Here is a 5,911-nt window from a genome sequence, read left to right as displayed (position 1 = left end):
TTTTTAGCCAATCCTACCTTGGAAATATGCACAAAGGCAATTCTGAAAGATGTCATTTCAGTTGCTCCAAGTTGATATTATTGAAAACCACTATAGGGAATCCCAAGATTTGGTCTCTTTCTCTTTTCTTTAAAAATTTTATTTTATACAAAATATAACAAATTTATTTTTTTATCTCCTCTCCCCAGCTCCTGTTACCATAGGGGGTCTCTTCAGTGATATTATGGTTTCAGTATGGGGCATAAAGGCCTCAATCAGTCACTGTGGGGTGGAGGAGGACTGTGTCTCAGGGTATTCCTACCTACTCTGTGGCTCTTACAATCTTTCCACTCCCTATTCTGCAATGTTCCCTGAGTCCTGGCAGGCCTGTTATGAATCTGATTTAGTGTTGAGATCTCTGTAGCCTCTGGATTTCTGCTTTGATCAGTTTTAGTTGATCATAATGTCTGTCACCATCACCCTGGAGCTGATTGTCAGACTAGCAGTAAGGGCAGCATTCATGTCACCCATTCCTCTGCAGTTTCTCCTCGGCCCTGGCAGATGCAGTAGAGGTGGCAAGTCTTATGCAATCATGAGTTTGAATTTGAGATATAGATTCAAGCAGTGCTTGAAGTCATGGGAATTGAGGCCTTGTATCTGCTGATTTGTTTATCTACCTACTTGTGTTTCTATCTATTATCTATCTACCACCTGTCCATCATCCCTCCATCCATCCACCCACCTACCCACACATCCATGACAGTTAATGTATCCCAAGAGCAGAAGATTTAATGTAAACTTAAAATACTCAAGGAAATTGTGAAAAGAAAACAAATTTGGTAAAGGGGGTCCATGTTAGTCAGTTTTCCATCAGTGTGACAAACTGCATGAGATGCATGATGTCAGGGAGGAGGGATTTACTTTGGCTCAGGGTTTCAGAGGTTCTAGTCCATAGCTGGCTGGCTCCATGCTTTTTTTTTTTTAATTTTTTTTTTTGGTCATTTTTTATTTATTTATTTGAGAGCGACAGACACAGAGAGAAAGACAGATAGAGGGAGATAGAGAGGATGGGCGCACCAGGGCTTCCAGCCACTGCAAATGAACTCCAGATGCGTGCGCCCCCTTGTGCATCTGGCTAACGTGGGACCTGGGGAACCGAGCCTCGAACCGGGGTCCTTAGGCTTCACAGGCGAGCGCTTAACCACTAAGCCATCTCTCCAGCCCTGGCTCCATGCCTTTGTACCCAAGGTGAGACAGAACATCCTGGTGGAGGTGGTGTGTGACAGAAGAGACTGCTCTGCTTGTAAACAAGAAACAAAAAGAGAGGGAGGAAGAAGCCACAGACGAGCTATGCCCTTCCAAGGTGTGCCCACAGGGATGTCCTACCTCCATCTAACCTCCACCTTTTAGTGTTTACATCTCTCGATTATGTGAATTTATCAATTAATTTATTGATTAGTCTATGATCCTCATGAGTCAATCGCTTCCAAAAACCCTACCTCTGAACATTGCATAGGGCAACAAGCCTTCAACACATGACCCTTTTTCCAAACCACAACAGATTCTAAAAAGTATTTAGAAGAGGACCAAGAAAAAGCGAACTTTGAACAACCAGGAAGAGTAAGCACTTTTAACTGAGTTTTATCCTGAAGTAGACTGCCATAAATCTGCCTGCAATCATGGTGAGTCTTTCCCTTAGCTAACGTCCCTTGAAGACTAGCTGGGCTTGCTTTGAGATTCTCCCCTTGTAGTGTTTGGAAAACTCTTGAACCATTTCTCATGGGTAAGAACCCCGAGTGTCCATTGTTTGCCTCTCCTTTCCCTGAGGTAACGACATCTTACCTTCCTGTGGCCATTACAGCTTGGCTTCGACAGGGCAGGCATAGTCCAAAGCTTTATCGTGTGCACTGGCTCTCAGAACCTCAGGTTGGTGCTGTTGGGGAAAAACTTGCTATTTTTTTTTATTGCACGTATAGGTAGAAAGGTGAGGGTGGAAACCTCACAGCCATCTTGAACACCATGAGAGGCAGCCAACAAGGGGAGAGGAAACTGGAGACAGAAAAGCCATGGCCCAGGGACACAGCTCAAGCTCCCAAGGAGGCTGTGGCTGGAGCAAGTGCTATCACAGTTCCATGAGCTGATAAGCCTCTTTGCATTTTTATCTCCACTAAGGGTCCTAGCTGACACTTCAGGAAATGACTATGCTAGATTTCTTTTATAGAATTAGGCGTAGATACAAGGCTATGCCTTTGATTTCTTTAAGGACAAAGTGCCACAAGTTTCAAATATGTCAAACAAGATCATGGTTCAAGCTACGTAGAAACTGATATTTTATAGGGAATATTATAACTTGATACAAACCTTAGTGGGAGCAAAAGGACTTTTTCTTTGAATAGCAAACGGCCCTCCCGAGTCAATGTTGACATAAGTAACTCTTTCCTGGAAGGTTAGGAAAAAAAAAAAATCTAAGAGTTGACTGGTTTGCTTACTCACCCTAGCTTTTGTTTCCTAACGAATGGGTCATATTGGTCTTTCAGCATGCTAACATGAAGTAGACTGATTTGCATCCCATGGTATTGTTAGCCTTGTGTGTTCCAGACTGCCCTTCTTTCTCACATGGCTTGTACTGAAACTGGGCAGTCTCTCCCTGTTTGCTCAGCGGCCTCTCAGGAGGTCCTGCTTCTCTTCTGGATTGACCTGTACCAGGGAAAACAGAGATGCGGGATACTATGAGAACAGAAGCCTTTCTTAATTAACATGAATATTCACCAACTTACCACTCTGAAGACTTCTTTAAAAAGCAGAAATCTCATCACTTGGAGCTGATGACATGCCACATTGACGTTAGGGTCTTCCCATCACTTATGCTGAAATTCTGGCCCAGGTGGTCCGAGTCAATCACCATCTTTTGCCAGCTATGGTGGCAGAGAGCTATAATCACTCCCTTTTGATATTTATACTTATAAAACTCAACCACAGCTCTCCAGGCCCTGCTGTTTTATTATCTTAAAAGTGAAAACAGTTATATTTCATTTGCTGGAGTGTTGTTAGGCTTACCTGAGAGAGCATATGTAAAGAGTATAGCACAATGGTAGAGCACCTGCCTAGCATTTTCAAGGCCTTGCATTTGATCCCTGGCACTGACAAAATAAGACAAGACAAAACGACACCTTGCTCCTCATTGATATGATGGTTCACAGATCTGCTTCTGGCAAACACTCTTCATTCCCTGGATTCACTGCAAGACCTCCTCTGCTCTAAGCCCTCCTTGAGGACCCTGACTCCATGTTATATTGTGCCTTATTTCTTGGTCTTCATATTATTTTACCCACTAAACTGTGACTGAATTGGACTTTTTTCTTCAATCTCTATATTTCCAGAGATTGACTCATGTGTACAACCTAAATTGTATTTCAACATCCATATAAAATGTTGACCTAAAGAAAAGACACATTTTTAAAACATCAGCCATGTACCAAATATGGTGAAAGTTCCTGTCTCATATATGTGTGTGTGTGTGTGTGTTTTGTCTTTACAGTAAATGATTTTTAAAGATGAAGAACCTAATAATGGTTTATGCAAGAACTCACAGCTAGAGGGTGTCAGACCAGGAACCCAGTGATTTCTATTAGCTTCAAAAGAGGCTGTTTCTAAGCAACTGAATATTCACATCCTTCCTGACTTCCTTAATCTTTGGAATTTTCCCAATAACTTTCTGGTTTTCAAAAGGATCAAAAAATCTTTCATATATCAAAAGCAAGGCCTGGGGAGATGGATCAGTGGTTCCAGGCACTTGCTTTAAAAGCTTGCTAACCTGGGTTCAATTTCCCAGCCACCCATGTAAAGCTGGACAGGCCTGCATTTGCAGCAGCAAGAGATCCTGGTGGGCGTGCACACACACACATTACACACCACATACACATACATGTGCACACACACAAACACACCAAAGTAAAAAATAAATTTAAATAAAGCAAGTTGTTAAGAACGAAAGCTTGGGTTGGAGGGATTGCTTAGTGGTTAAGGCATTTGCCTGTAAAGCCAAAGGACCCAGATTCCATTCCCCAGGACCCATATAAGCCAGGTGCATAAAGTGGCATATGCATCTGGTGTTTGTTTGCAGTGGCTGAAGGCCCTGGAACACCCATTCTCTCTCTCAATCTCTGACTCTCTCAAGTAACTAAATAAACTTTAAAAAAACCACTTTCTTAAAGAAAAGAAAGAAAGCTTGATTTTGAAATCGATTATGCTTAGTTTAAACAGAAATTTGAAGGACATTTTATCTGTGTTGTCTGAATTACTGTGTGACTCTGATGACTACTGGAGAGAGTTTAAATAAAATTATTCTGAGTATTTATTATAGTTTTACTATAACATCAGGTCATGATACTTCAATTGTATTAAACATAATTGCGATGATTTCCACAGAAGTGATATATGCTGGCAATTTATTTGTTTGATAGCTAACATTTGATGAGAAAAGCAGACTTATTGTTATGAAGAGAAACTGAAGTTGCTTTTAAAATCTGAATTTACATTTCAGAGGAATTGTAGGTCTTAAGCATGGGAATGCGAAGGGAAGGAAGTGTACCACAGTGATTATAGGAAGAGATGGAAGCCAGAAGGACCTGGGTTGAGGTGTTCTTTCTCTAATTCCTCCTTAGTCCTCTTGACGCCTCGACTTCCTCTTTGGTAGTGTACAGTGATGGGACCATTGGGAGCGCGGGATGGTAAACCATATAAAAGGGTGGAGCACAGTGCTGGCTCTCATTGAGAAGTTAAAATGTCTATGAGCTATCATTTCTCTTTATGCTTAAGTCTTGTTGGTCCTGATTAGTATCATTGTGATGGTTCATCTTCATTGTCATTGTGACTGGATTTAGCATCACCTAGGGGACACAGACCTAGGATGTGTCTGTGAAGGTTTTCCAGAGAGTTTTAACTGAGGAGGGAAGACCCATCCTGCACGTGGGTGGCAATGGCACTGTCCCATAAGCCAGGATCCTGGACTAAATTAAAAGGGAAAAGGGAGAAAGTGAGTTGAGCACCATCATTCATCTTTCTGCTTTCCGTGGACACAATGTGACCAGCCACTTTGCGCTCCCTCTACCATGCCTTTCCCAACATGATGGACTGTACTTTTCTAACCATGAGTCAAAATAGACTCTTCCTTCCTTAAGTTGCTTTTTCTGGGTCAGGTATTTGGTCAAAATGACAAAAGCAGCTGATATAATTTCATACTCATTTTAATAAAAGCTTTTTATTCTTGACCAATATAGTCGAGCTCAAGAGGCAAATACAGACTGGCTGGGAGGACTGATCTAGCTAGACCTAAAAGGTAATCAGAGGAAGGAAGTCTCATAGAAAGTGCTGCTTGAGACTAATCTTAAAGGGAAAACAATTTATTAGGAAGAAAGAAAGGCACTGGGTGGCTCTGGGGAAGAGAAGAAGACCTAGGAACATGCATATATGGAAACACAAGGGTTAGAGCATCACTTCAGCTTACTTGTTTTAACCTCATAGCAAATAAACTTTGTTACTGAATATAATGGTGGACTATTTCTTTAAATATATTCTATAGGAAATATCAATTTCAGAAATTATATACCCACAGTATTTAACATTTCATTTGACATGGATTTCTTCATGATGCTCAAATAGTTTTATGATGTCTAGAACAAACAAATGGTTTGTTTTTGCTATTTTTTTTTTTTAACAAGAATGTGTCTGAGGAACTGAAAGTGCCTTATGCTGACTTATGTTGTGGCACAATATTTACATTCCTAGCATATATTTCCAATAGCACATTGATTAAATATTAACTTGATGAGACCATGGCTACTCAATGGCATGCTGTTACATGGTGAAGGAGTCCTCCTTCTGACCAACTTAAAAACTTAGGGTTTAAAATCTCTTATTAAATCTTGATTTT

This window comes from Jaculus jaculus, chromosome 6 (assembly GCF_020740685.1).
Source record: "Jaculus jaculus isolate mJacJac1 chromosome 6, mJacJac1.mat.Y.cur, whole genome shotgun sequence".
NCBI classification, from domain to species: Eukaryota; Metazoa; Chordata; class Mammalia; order Rodentia; family Dipodidae; genus Jaculus; species Jaculus jaculus.
The sequence above is the reverse complement of the archived record's forward strand: the minus strand, read 5'-3'. Positions refer to the sequence as shown.